Raw genomic sequence first — 15,775 nt, forward strand, 5'->3', positions numbered from 1 at the left:
AAAATAGCAAACCAAACACATTTATTTTTTTATCAAAATTTTCTCATATCACTAAAATATATAGTTATTAACATCCGTACGGTTGGATCATTCATAAACTTTTTAAAAAAATAGAAACTTTAGTACGAGACTAAACAAAAGTTACAAGTACGGGTCAAAACACAAGTTGACTGTTAAAATAACAAACCAAACACATTTATTTTTTTCTCAATTTTTTTTCATATAAGTAAAATATATAGATCTTAACATCCGTATGGTTAGATCATTCATAAACTTTTTTTAAAAAATAGAAACTTTAGTACGAGACTAAACACAAGTTACAAGTACCGGTCAAAACACCCGTTAACTTTTAAAATAACAAACCAAACACATTTATTTTTTTATCAAATTTTTCTCATATCACTAAAACATATAGCTCTTAACATCCGTACAGTTGGATCATTCATAAACTTTTTAAAAAAATAGAAACTTTAGTACGAGAAGGTAATGTTATAGTTATCTTTCTTTTTTCTATATCCAAGTGTATTGTGGTAAATAAATGTGATTTTTACATCCATGTTTCAGTGGTTACGCAGAAGCAACCTAAGTTATGACATGAAAGAACTGAACGAGATAAAGACTGAATGGGCAAAGTACTTCATGAAGAAGCATGCCACTTGAACTTGCATACAGTGCTGCTGGGTATTTTGAGTTGTGAACATATTTTGTGTTGAAATTTGGGAGTTGTAGTCATGGTAGTTAACTCTATTTAAACGTTGTTTCTAATTACTGGCGTTTTTGTGGATATGTTCACCTGGAAATATTTTGCTTTCTACTTGAATGGTCTTATTTTGTTTAAGATAAAACTTGGTTATAAGTTAGTTCTTGGTTGCAATGGTTAAATATTGGTTTAGTGGATTCATGTAATGGAGGGTTGGTTGATTGTTGGTGTAATAGAAGGATTGATGGTTGATTGTTGGTGTAATGGTGACAATTTGCTTGTAATCTGAATGATAGTTTGGGTTTTAATTTTATGGCATGTTCATTTTATAATGTTGTTGTGTTTAATTTTAATTTGAAAAACCATTGTTTGAGGAGCTTTTAGCCAATAAATTTATACAATAACCATATTATATTGTGTCTCACACAACAGTTATAAAGACCAAGCTCATCATGTTTTATAACATATAACGATGCTATTTAAAACTAAACATTGTTAAAAGAAGATTCACACAATAAAAAGCCATTGTCTGAACAAAACTAACTATTATCCATTGTCCAACAATGTTATTAAGAATAAAAAGAATTATGCCTTGAAGACCACACAACACTTTCTACATTAAAATATAAGTGCAAAACATAATCATACAATACCAAGTGATAAAAAAATGTTGTATAAAGCAATTCCAACAATACAAATTTAAAATAAAGGGGTTGTCTGTATGGTTGTAAGACAACAAAATTTTATCTTTTCAAAATTGTGTGTTAAGGTGGAGGACAATAAATAATAAGGGTTGTGTGTTATGTTCTACTCCTAAACTTTTAGTAAGAACATACACAACGTTTTCAAGAGAACTTGTCTAAGTATTCTTGTTACAACAGAATATATAGAAAATACTTGTTTGTTATGGTTGTAATACAACGGTGGTTATCGTTTGAATTGTGTGTTAAGGTAGAGGACAATATATATATCTGAATAAGGGTTGTGTGTTATGTTCTATTCTAAAACTCTTAGTGACCACATACACAACCTTTTTAACATTACTTGTCTAATAAATCTTCTTACAACAGAATTTATGGAAAGACGTTGTTTGTTCTGGTTGTAATACAACGGGGACTCATAGTTGGTCGTTGTCTGCGATGACTCACACAACTGTTTCTAATCGTTATCTGATCCATGTAAGAGACGGCGACTCAATAGACAACGGGTTTTCAGGGAATCAGATAACGGGTTAAAACACTTGTCTGAGCCAGTTTTCCTTGTAGTGAAAAGATTGGCTGTTTGATCTTTGGAATATCAGTAGAAAGTGGAGAATGTGAAACACCGCTGCTGGAAATTAATTCACAATCATCCCTAAAGAGAACTCTTTTCTTCCCCTCCATGTGGTCTTCTGTAGGAGAAGGCGGCATGCTGATGGAAATGGACCGCCTTCTCTGGTGGGACTCAAAATCACAGTTTTGGATCTCAGCTGGATCTATCTTGGTTTCCTAGTGCATTAAACATAAATAAATTATTTAAAATACCATGATCCTTTACTGGTGAAAAGTTAATAATAACTGTATTACATTATCCATATCCTTGCTATAGCCAATCTAAAAGATAGAAGAGTAATAATCTAACAGCTACAACGACATTACTAAGTAGTGAGACTGCCGGTAAATGACATGTAAACTACAAGAAGTAACAAATAAACATAGGTTTAGCGAAATATTTAATGGGAAAGACTTTTCAAAACAATATAGTTTTGGACTATAAACTCCAGAGTTAATTAAATGTTCAATAGCACATACGTCCGTGGTACTGCAGAGCTTAAATAACAGCTATCTTGGTATACATGTTTACATAGATAGTATATGACTAAAAACATAACAAAAAGTTGAATTTTAAAGATATTAACGAAGTATCTTCCGAAGAGTCCAACATTATGAATTCATAATATCAGTTTTATACTTTTATCACTTCAAATCCTTTGAATTTGACAAAAAAGCCCTGTCCTCTTAACTACTTAATTTTGATTAACTTAAACTCACTAGTGTTCAAAGATCACATGCATGACCCTAATCAAACAAGTTTGTTGTCGAAGTAGTTAAGGAATTAAGATAAGATTGATATAGAGATCAGGACACATACAGAAAACTGAAAGAAAAAAGATTGCAACACCAAAATATTCTTTTCCCAGGTCTATTTATGTTTTAGCAATGTGATGTTTGCTATTGCAGAAGCCTAATATGACAGACCTTAGAGAGCACAAAATTACGAAACATTAAAGTAATTAAGTTCCAATAAAATTTGAACTACCATTACAAAAGAAACAGAACAGGATCAGCAGCTAAACAGGAGCAAAGTGATTGTTGCTTGTCGGTCTTCTCGTTGGTTATAACTTGTAACTATGAAATGCATCATTCAATTGAATCATGAAGATTGAGAGATTTATAACCATCTTGCATCACTATCAGTGCAGAATAGAAAGTTTTATAAAACATGTAGAGACTAAAAGCTGATCTATCTATGAAAAAAAATATGTAGCAAGCAAACATTTTTGGGAGTAAAAATGTTTTATTTGGAACATCAACACAAATATGACAATCCGCATTAATATCTAAATCTAAGTATGCCAATAAATCAAAAAGCATGTGATTCACAGTATCAATTAAGAACAACAAAAATCTCGAAGAATTACGTATTGACTTACCACGAGAGAAGGAAAGCATGTGATTCACGAGATATATATATATATATATATATATCTCTGGTGGATACTTTCAAATCCACCAAAAAGTTTTAAAAGCCTTTGTTTTTATTACTTTGTGTTTTTATTTATATAACTACTTCATTCCGTAATCTGCAAATCAAACACTTATATATTTATCGAGTTAGAACTGTTTTTAAAATCTTGAAAAAGTAGCCAGAATTACATTCAACCCCCCTTCTGTAATTCTTGTTGTATTGTTAGGGAATAACAGACTTTCAATTTAGTGACCATTTTGATATTTAACTCAAATGGAAAGGCATACGGATAATTCTCAATGGATCCAGCCTTATCTTCTTTATATAACAAGAAATCAGGAGATTGTGATTCCCAGGGATTGAGTCCATGGCATAGCTGATACAAAGTTACACTGACGATCCAATCAAGCACAACCTTTTAAGTTCCTCTTTCGTCCAAAATGTGAAAATTGTTGTCACGAGCAGGGCCGTCACTGCTGCGATGACCAGAGTATGATAGACACTGTAACACTAATTAGGGGTGAGCAACGGGTCAGAACCGAACCGAACCAAATCCGAATCGAAAGAACCGAGAACTGAAATAGGAATATTTTAAGAACCGAACTGGACCCGTTTATATGTAAGAACCGAACCGGAACCGAACTGTAAAATTCGGTTCGGTTCGGTTCGGTTCTGAACCGAAAGAACCGAATTTATATTTTCATTTCATATTTATTTATTTTGCATATTATATTGTATTCTAACTTTTTAAATTTTGACTAGTTTTGATTACATATTAACGGTAACTTAGTAAAAGAAGATTTTTATTAGTGGCGGATCATTTTGAATTCAATTACTTTCTAATATTTAAGAATAAAAATATTTATAAAAATATTCAAAACTCCATAAATATTTAAAGAAACGAGTAATACAATAAAAATCATATTTTTCTTAAAATTTATTAAAATATTATAAATAAGAAAACATAATATGTAATATATATACATATATTTATATATATTTTTGTATTTATTCATTTATATACGGTTCGGTTCGGTTCTTACGGTTCTAGAATGTTAAGAACCAAACCGAACCAAGAACCGAAATTTCTAGAAAAACAAAAACCGAACCGAAACCGCAATTTTTGATCGGTTTGATTCGTTTCTCGGTTCCGAACCAGGAAATGCTCACTCTTAACACTAACTTAGTTATAACATTTGAGACTTCAAAGTGAATACAGCGATTAAATTTTAAGAAATAAACTAGCATAATAGCCCGTGGACGCACGCGTCATTCTCTAGTAGTCATTAAAATACATATCGATTGTCATTTTGAATGTGAGATGTTAAATAAAAAAAATTATTTTGTAATGAAATTCCTGCGTTCTTAATCATGCAAGCTAAATGTGAAAGAAGTAGGATGACACCGGAAACTTAAAGTTGCAATTATCCATAACAACATACAATTACATTTATATATCTTTTACGAAAAGAAAAATAAATTATAAAATGCAAAGTTCTAAAGTATGGATGTAGATAACATTATATCTTTTTATATTAAAAGGAAAACCATCTTTGTGGGCAATTCAGGATCCTTATATTTTTTAAACTTCGTACCATAATCATTATTGTCGTCAATTTTCGTAAGTGGTAAACACTACAAGACACATGTGACATTGTATTTATCAAAGTGTTGGATAACGAAATATATTTATGATTTAAACTTGGAATGCACAGAGTTTCGGAATGATATTCTTGATATAATATCAAGTATTTTAATGATTTTTTCAGTGTGTTAAATATTAAACTAGTCACTGAAATGGAGCACATATATCATTTTGTTCACCGATCTCAATAAGTTATCATTTACAGTCACTTAAGGTGGTCTAATTATTAGTTTTTTCACCTTTTAAATTATAAAATAAGTGTAAATATATTTAAAAATTAAAAAAATAAGAAAAAAATATGGCCATTAATATTATATACAAAGTTTTGTTCTTAGATTTTATCATGAAAAAAGACAAAAAAAAAGTTACTTTTATATTTTAATTAACTTTAGTACGAGTTTTGTTAAAAAATAAAATGTATACTACTTAATAATTTATTTGAAGTGTAGTAAAATATCATTCGAAACATCTTATACCCAATGTTTTGACTTTTTATTGATGAAATATTTTTTAGTGTTTCGGCTTTTTTCTTTGCAGTCTTTGATGATTCTGATTATGATAGATATTTTGAGTAGATGCAATCTTTGAGTTAAAAATTTATCGATACTGATTGTAGTTTGTGTAGGTACAATATTTATAGGTGTACAGTAATTGAAACTTGTTGTATGTGGAATCGACAATGTCTCAGTCCAATTTTATATCTATCGTATTAAAGTGTCTGTACAATATTGTAATATTCATGACGACGACGTGTAGTTAACAATATATATATATATATATATATATATATATATATATATATGTCGCATGAGATATATATTTGAGAATATCCTTATAATTTAACAACTTATAATGTTCTCGTATGTTGGATGGTAAAAAGCGATCATATCCTTAATTTTCTATTCCATAACAAAATAACTCTCAAACATAATAAATAACAATTGATCAATTGTTTCAGGTACAAATTTACCAAACCTATATATTAATAGACTATGATATTCTTTGATCGTTAACAAAATTTAGCATCCTCCAAAATTTTATAGGTTAAAAAACAAAAAATATGTGATCCCTTTTTATCTCCACTTAAATATAACAAAAATATGTGATGAATTCTTATCTCCACTTAAATGTAACATCATTTACAATATTAAACTAAATACTCATTATTAATTTATGCACGAATGCATGTAATTTACGCCAAATGTATATGTTATGAGTTTTATTTACTTATGCAAGCAATGGGGTTAATACTGAGCGGCTATTTAAAGGAAACAAAAAATTACTTGCAAAAAACACTCCGACTTGATATAATCCATTCATCTTAATATTAATATTTTAATGTTTTAATTTTGCCAAAAACCCGAAATAATGAAAACTCGTCTCTCAAAGTTTTCTATGATACCTTAGAAAAAAAGTTGAGACAGTTTTTCAAATTATGTATCATGCCAAATTCATAATTAAACTTTTTAAATTTCAATAAATTTAGAATTATATAAAATCATAAGTTATTTTGTGATCGTTATTAAAAAAATCAAGTTTTTGTGATATTTCCCCAGGTCTGCTTATCTTTTTTCTAGTTTGGATATTTAATTGTTTATACGATTTTGAAGTAAATAAAAATTGGACTGCCATTATTGATAATACTCAAAAAAAAAATCAAATACAAAATTCAAGACGAGATAAGAACAAAAGGACCTTAGAACCAATTAGTAAATGTTTACGTTCTAAACTTATAAATAAATTTTGATATTTTCCCGAAACACTTCGCATCCCTTCAAGCACAACATTTTTCTTCTTTTGTCCTTGATCTGAAAATGATTAGACACCAAGTTTTCTCTAGTAACTACGAAGATTTGACAACCTAATTTTCTCGTAGTAATGAGATATTGTTCTAGAAGGCGGAAACATGTGTATTTTCTTTGTTGGCGCCACGACCAAAAGATTTTACACAAGCCTCAATATCTTTGTTATTCGGGCCTGTAAACTTAATTTTCCTTTCTTTCATATCACTGCTACCACATCTTCAATGGTACCATTTTAGAATTTCCCATATCCTAACAATTCAGTATATTCACAGGGGACCGAACCACGTTACGTAATTTTTAGATTTAAAAATAGTTTACTGAGCATCATGTTTATTGATTTTACTTTTTTTAATTTTAGAAACCTTTAATGATCAAACTAAATATATTAATAAAAGTTGTTTTTTAATTTAAAAATAACTTTGAATTAATCTCATTATAATTTATAATGATTGAAATAAATTCATGGTAAAAAATATATTACTATATACTGGATATCAATTATGAAAGGTGAGTGATATCGATAAAACAATACTCCTCCCTCCAACGATAGGAGGATATTAATTAATTTGGAAGAGATATGTGGAGGCCCCCCAATATTAATTTAATTTAAATATCACTTTCTCCAAAATCTTATAATATGTTTTAAAAGAAAATATTTGATCAGCAGTCATCTCCAACTTAAATGTAATTTTATAATTTTAAACTTGATACTCACAACTTAGTTATGCGCAAATACATGTGATTTTTACACAAATGTATTTACTGTGAGTAGTAATTAACTTCGGCATATCAACGGGGTTAATATATGAACATAATAACTACAAAATTCCAACATTTTTCATAAACAAATCTCATGTTAATACAGAATAGCTCTGTTATAATAAAGAAACTAGGGGCATCAAAATTAGTGGGAAGGTCAACGAAGTGTTGGTGGACCGGTTGACCTCTTATGCCTCCTCAGGAGTTCGACTAATGTGTGTGCGTGTGTAATCAGGAAAAAAAATTAGTGAAACTAGAGTACATTTAAATATTTGCACTTATAAACTGAAGGATCAGAGATTGTAGAACAACTTATAAATCCTGTACTCGAGTATAGAACTGGAACATAGTTCAACCCAGTTAGAGAAAATTATGTACCAACAAGTCACAACTCACTCAAGTATATAAGTACTCTGGACACTGCAGGGTCAGGCCTAACCCATCAAAAATCATCTACTCATTTTAAAGTGATGTGTAAATTTTATTAGGTCAAATTAATTACTTTATACTATAAAAAAATAGTAGATATCCAGGTGCATTTCCTTCTATGTTATCATAATCTCAAACAAGATTTGCTAATCTTTTAGCAAACAAATTTTATTATATGTCATATCATATGTTTAATTGGACAAATAATTGAACAGATGATTGTTACAGCATATCTTATCGCGCTTATTATCCGCAATACAAAGTAACGCTTATTTTTCTTATATACATAAACTTGAGGCGAAAGTTTTAGACCAAGGAGGTCCTATAACAACCTACAATGCCAGGGATCAGCAATATTTAAACTATACGCTATGTACATTCATATTTGTAACTGCTGCTATCTTGATATAGTAACATTGCTCAAACATAATATTTCAGCCAACTGTCTTGTTTTATTCAATAGTTTGATCTTTAAATTCAGAACTATCATGTAGTAGAAGTACATATATAAAACGTAGCGGTTTCTGAAATAACTAGACATAATACTTGTCTCTCGAAGATTTCTAGCAAACAACTTTTCACATTATATATGATGTGCACAACAATACAATACAATTTTCTAGCAAACAACTTTTCCATCATTTCTAAGCTTCTATTTTCTGGTCTCATCTCCCTATCCTCTTTGAGTTATTAATCCAACAATACAATTAAGTATATTCACATGGACCGGAACACGTTACATAAATTTTAGATTTAAAAATAATTTACTTAGCATAGACTGTTTGTTGATTTTGTTATTTTTTATTTTAGAAACTTGTAATGACCGAACTAAATGTATGGACAAAAGTTGTTTTTTTTAATATTAAAATAACTTCGAATCACATTATAATTTATAATGATCGAAATAAATATATGCTCAAAATATATTACTATATAATATAGATGAAAAAATGACGGGTCCAAGAACCAATATTCATCCCTAGTTCCCCCCAATAACGACACAAGAATATCAATTTTTATTAACTAACCGTAGTGTACCAGATATACCTGGAGCCCGACCAAAAAATGATAATTAATTTATTTTAAATATAACATTCTCCAAAATCTTATAGTATGTTTTACAAAAAAATATTTGATCAGTTGTCATCTCCAACTTGAATGTAATTTTGTTTACAAAGTTAAACTTGATACTCACAACTTATTTATTCGTAAATGCATGTGATTTTTACACAAATTTATATATTGTTAGTTGTAAATTACTTCGGCATATCTACTCGATTAATATATATGAACCTTTTTTTGTCAGGTTAATCTATGAACTTAATAACTACAAATTTTAAAAACAGACCATATGTAACTATGGGCATCAAAATTAGTGGAGCTGCAGTACATATTTATATATATATGCACTTACTATGGACAATTTGTTATTACTAGAAACTTTTTTGTTTTTGCTAAAGTATGATTAGTTGAACCTTGCTTGTTTGCATTAATATATAGGAAAATGAATATTCAAGCAAGATTAGAGACTGTGGAACAACTTATAAATCCTGTACTTGAGTACAGAACTGAAAGCCCAGTTAGAGAACGTTATGTACCAACAAGTCACAACTCACTAAAGCTGGGCACTAGAGGGTCAGGCCTAACCCATCAAAAATCATCTACTCATTTTAAAGTGATGTGTAAATTTTATTAGGTCAAATTAATTACTTTATACTATAAAAAAATAGTAGATATCCAGGTGCATTTCCTTCTATGTTATCATAATCTCAAACAAGATTTGCTAATCTTTTAGCAAACAAATTTTATTATATGTCATATCATATGTTTAATTGGACAAATAATTGAACAGATGATTGTTACAGCATATCTTATCGCGCTTATTATCCGCAATACAAAGTAACGCTTATTTTTCTTATATACATAAACTTGAGGCGAAAGTTTTAGACCAAGGAGGTCCTATAACAACCTACAATGCCAGGGATCAGCAATATTTAAACTATACGCTATGTACATTCATATTTGTAACTGCTGCTATCTTGATATAGTAACATTGCTCAAACATAATATTTCAGCCAACTGTCTTGTTTTATTCAATAGTTTGATCTTTAAATTCAGAACTATCATGTAGTAGAAGTACATATATAAAACGTAGCGGTTTCTGAAATAACTAGACATAATACTTGTCTCTCGAAGATTTCTAGCAAACAACTTTTCACATTATATATGATGTGCACAACAATACAATACAATTTTCTAGCAAACAACTTTTCCATCATTTCTAAGCTTCTATTTTCTGGTCTCATCTCCCTATCCTCTTTGAGTTATTAATCCAACAATACAATTAAGTATATTCACATGGACCGGAACACGTTACATAAATTTTAGATTTAAAAATAATTTACTTAGCATAGACTGTTTGTTGATTTTGTTATTTTTTATTTTAGAAACTTGTAATGACCGAACTAAATGTATGGACAAAAGTTGTTTTTTTAATATTAAAATAACTTCGAATCACATTATAATTTATAATGATCGAAATAAATATATGCTCAAAATATATTACTATATAATATAGATGAAAAAATGACGGGTCCAAGAACCAATATTCATCCCTAGTTCCCCCCAATAACGACACAAGAATATCAATTTTTATTAACTAACCGTAGTGTACCAGATATACCTGGAGCCCGACCAAAAAATGATAATTAATTTATTTTAAATATAACATTCTCCAAAATCTTATAGTATGTTTTACAAAAAAATATTTGATCAGTTGTCATCTCCAACTTGAATGTAATTTTGTTTACAAAGTTAAACTTGATACTCACAACTTATTTATTCGTAAATGCATGTGATTTTTACACAAATTTATATATTGTTAGTTGTAAATTACTTCGGCATATCTACTCGATTAATATATATGAACCTTTTTTTGTCAGGTTAATCTATGAACTTAATAACTACAAATTTTAAAAACAGACCATATGTAACTATGGGCATCAAAATTAGTGGAGCTGCAGTACATATTTATATATATATGCACTTACTATGGACAATTTGTTATTACTAGAAACTTTTTTGTTTTTGCTAAAGTATGATTAGTTGAACCTTGCTTGTTTGCATTAATATATAGGAAAATGAATATTCAAGCAAGATTAGAGACTGTGGAACAACTTATAAATCTGTACTTGAGTACAGAACTGAAAGCCCAGTTAGAGAAAGTTATGTACCAACAAGTCACAACTCACTAAAGCTGGGCACTACAGGGTCAGACCCAACCCATCAAAAATCATCTACTCATTTTAAAGCAATGTGTATATTTTATTTGGTCGATTAGTTATTTTATATTATAAAAAATTAGTAAATATTCAGGTGCATTTCCTTCTATGTTACAATGATCTCAAACAAGATGTTGGACAAACTTAGTATTTTAGACTAAGTTGTCAATCATTTTGAGACTCTATATGAGTGAGACACATTATGTGTTAGTGGTGTGTATTTATTGGAACGTATTCTTCTCTTCGAGGGGATTCCAACGCATATTAACACGCTCAAAATGAGTAAAAGGTGAATGAGAACTGATGTTCCAAAGTTTTACCTTTTAATATGAAAAGTGGTTTTGTACCACATCGAGAGTAGCAGCACAAACCTATTCCTTAGTTTTTCTTATAAATACCATGTACCACATCGAAAAGAAAAACAAGTCCTTTCAAGCCTCTCTTTATAAATAGAGTCTTAGGGCACCAGTTTTATTAAGTCGAGGAAATAAGAGTCATCTCTTTCATTCTCGGTCTCTTTAGTCTTAAATTTTTTCAATATTCCGGTGATAGTTCTCGGGCTCAGTTCAAGTTCGCTGAGAGTATATTCGATCTATCGATTATACTAGTATCTCGTTTTATCCTGGGAAGCAGGTCGCTAAACACGGATGGTGCGGGGCGAAACTGCTTTAAGGAGACAGTTTTCTGGACTCGAGATTAAATCCAATCTCTGTTTGTTTTCTCAAACCTTTCTCCTAATTTAATTGTTAATTCTCATATGCTTATGTGATTTAAGAATTAACAATGTTTTGTGAAGTAGTTATATATTCAATATATATATATATAACAATGTCTTTATCGTACAAGATTGCTAACAATCTTAAAGCAGTTTCACACGAGCCTATTATAGTGATCCATGTGATACTTAATAAGGCGAATATTGATATCAGTATTTATGCTGAACTTTGGAGAGAATCCGAAAAGTTGTTAACCTTAACGCATCAGTTGATCAAGGATCACTGAATGTGGGTTTATTGAAGATTTATGTTCTTCCTTGGGCCTTTTCTGGTTGTACCAGTAGGTGAGCCATAAATGTAGGTTCGTGTGAACCATGTAAATATTTTCGAGAAATTCGGTAATTGAATTTTTAATGATAAGAACTACGGGAAGTTCTTTTAACATGATATTAAAATCTTATAGGTTTTAATGAATAACGTAAAACCTACTCAGATGAGAGGTAGTGACACGATACGTGTTTACTGTCTAGTTTGATAGTGAAACATTTGTCACTCGTACTCGTAGTCGAGTCAATATTGAAGCTAAATAGAGAGATGTGTGCTCTATAAACTCAAGGGTAAATCCAACTTAATACAGATAATTAAGATGGTTGTGAATAAGTTTGATGATGAATAATCACCGGGCAAATTCTGTTTGCAACGTGAATATTTATGAGGTCGTTGCACCTTACTCGCATTATATAAATGGAGTAGATGCAGACTTGAGTTGCGCTCTGAAAAAGATGCAAAACGATTGTGATCAGCTCAGACTATCACTGAATTTGAGGATATTAGTTACGAAGGGCTAATCGTTCCTTAAACATGATACCACAGAAGGAAATAATTAAATTTCCTATTAGTTTTGGAATATTTTCTGACATTCTGTAAAATATTAAAATTGTGGGGTATCTAAAATAGAAAATTATTGAATTTTCTATGAATAGTGGAATGTAATGAAACATTCTTGAAAATAATTGAAATGTGGGGGTATCTCGAAACTTGATATCAATACCTCTGTTGGTAGCATGAGATCCAAAATCAATTGAGATATTTTGGATGGATACATAGACAATGGTTGAGTCTAATAATATCCGATATATGAATCTAATTTTTGAGATTCGTAAGAATACTATTACAGAGTTTAGGAATGCTTATGCGATAAGCTAGTAGATCCTAGTAGATCTGTAATTAAAAGTCATCTAAATGAACTTACGAGTTATTGGATGAATGTGAGGATGAACCTGCAGAGAGCAAAAGACTTGGATAATTGCTAGTCCCGAATGTCTTGATAATTTGCTTGAAGGTGAACTCGTAAATTTAATAGAAGCAATGCGCTTCACGTATAATTTCTTGATAAGTGAATATATCAAGAGAAAATTTGACTATTACTGAGAGTCAATAAATCAAGATTTTCTAGCACGTGTACTAGAAAATGGATTGTGCATGTTCTCTCTATGTCCTTTGTGGGGGAAAGGATGTTAAGAAATAGAGAGAGTGGTTCTGTTTGACAGAATCTTGTTTAAAAAAAATATATAGATCTTCTTACGAGATAGAAGCATTAGGACCCAAATGAATTTTTAAATTGGGAAAATATATCTGGGTCTGAAGGAAGTATAAGGTCAGACTGATACAAAAATATTACAGTCGAAAGTGATGACCTTATATAATTTATGAAATATTCTCGAGTTTTGAGAATAAGGTTCATTAAGATGATACTAAAATTATCGTATTGTGAAATTTAAAAGTGCATCAATGAACATTGAGATGGTCTTTCTAAATAGATATTTGGAGAAATATCTATTTACGTGAACCCGAGGGTTGCTCTAGATAAAGCAAGAGTAGAAAATCTGTATTTTCGGTGATCATGTTGAGTGAAACAACATTGACACGAAATAATGGCATATTAAATTTGATATTGCTATGATAAGCAATGGCTTCAAATAAATGACATGGTTGCCATTTTGAGGACGCTCAATATTAGTTGCTATGTGAATAATGATTGCCAGTTTAAGGACGCTTAAACTCGGTAATGATGCAAACTGAAATTGCTGGTTTTTGGGACGCTAAAATCTGGTAATATCAATAACAAGTGAAGCCTTAAGTAATAACTAGTAAAGTTATTTCACAAATATGAAATATGTCAATATGAGATGTCAAACTGATTCAAAATCAGAGAATTGACAAGTGTGCATGTGTTATTTACACATGATATGCAAGTCATAATTGATTGCATGTGAGTGATCTGATCATTACGAGAAGTAATGACAAGAGGATCATCTCTGAAAATCTTGATGAGATTGAAAAGTTTTGATTTGAAGATTACAATCTTCGTGACTTTAAAAGTTTTAGATGATACATGTCACATGTTGGTGATGTGAATTTTGAAGAGGTCAACGAAGCTAAAGTTGTCATAGCTGGAATGGATTTATATATATCCAAGCGTAGATGAACAAGGATCTCTCAAGAAGGATTGCAAGTCTGTTGTACTTTTTAAAATTGTACAAAATTAGACATAGGCTACACAATTGGTAAACTGGGTAGATGCACGAGTACAATGGAAATTGGTCACTTGGAAGTGATTGCAATGATATTTAAGGTGTATGATATGTGCTCGTGAGCTTGGACTTCAATACGAAAGATATCTAATTGTACTATGTGAATATAGTATGTAAATTAGATATTTGACTTTAAGAACTTAAAAGTCATTCGAGAATACATTTCACACTTAGCAGTCGTGTCATGGAAATCCTAAACTTAGCTCGATTCATGATGGAATACGAGTCTGGTGCATAAAATAAATGCAGTTAAAAGGCCGAGTAGCCACTTTGTAAGGATATTCCTAAATGACAAGGAAAATGTGTCTTCAATATGCATATATCATGTAATCAATATGCAAATTGGGAGATCACATTATTGTGTATGAAATGGTATGTCTCAAATCTATGATGAGGACATAATACCATTAAACAACTATTCTCAACGAGAATTATCATGATTGACTATGTAAAGTTAAATGATAATGTTTGGATCCACTAACCAGATGGTTAAACTGAGCGAATCTGTTTAAGCCAAAGGAATCTAGTTAGACCGAGAGATAGTTGTCAAATCATCAAGAGGAATGGGCCTTGCCTATTGCTTAACGGCGTCATGGTGGACACCCAACCTTGCTGACTGGAGATCCCAAGAACTTGGTTCAATGGGACAACTAAATCATGATGACCAAATCACTGTGGGGGTAACCCCTGTCCTATTTCTATGATGATGAAACAGTGAGACCCGTAAGGTACGAGGTTAAGCTTTATGCTTTTAATGATCTTTGACGAATACAGGGATTTCAAGTTTGAATACATAATATTCGGTTAAGTAAACGCGGGTTACTCTATAAGATAAAGATCACCTATGTAAGAGAGAAGTATGGCCGCTTCAAAGGAGAATTGCGAGGCACAATTCTTTAGAAACTCTTGCAGAACCAGGACGATGTTCCAGGGCCAAAATGGACATAATCATGAGAACTGAATGAGTCAGGAAAGTTATAGTGATGAGTATGTCATCGTTTACACAAACGGTCGAACAGTTCAAGGACATCGCGTCATACTGTCTACCAGTAAAGTCGATATACTTATTCGAGCGAAGGTTCAAGGAGCATTCTCTACCTATCGTATGCTATATCTGAC

Source organism: Apium graveolens, chromosome 4, assembly GCF_009905375.1.
Source record: "Apium graveolens cultivar Ventura chromosome 4, ASM990537v1, whole genome shotgun sequence".
In the NCBI taxonomy this organism is placed as follows: Eukaryota; Viridiplantae; Streptophyta; class Magnoliopsida; order Apiales; family Apiaceae; genus Apium; species Apium graveolens.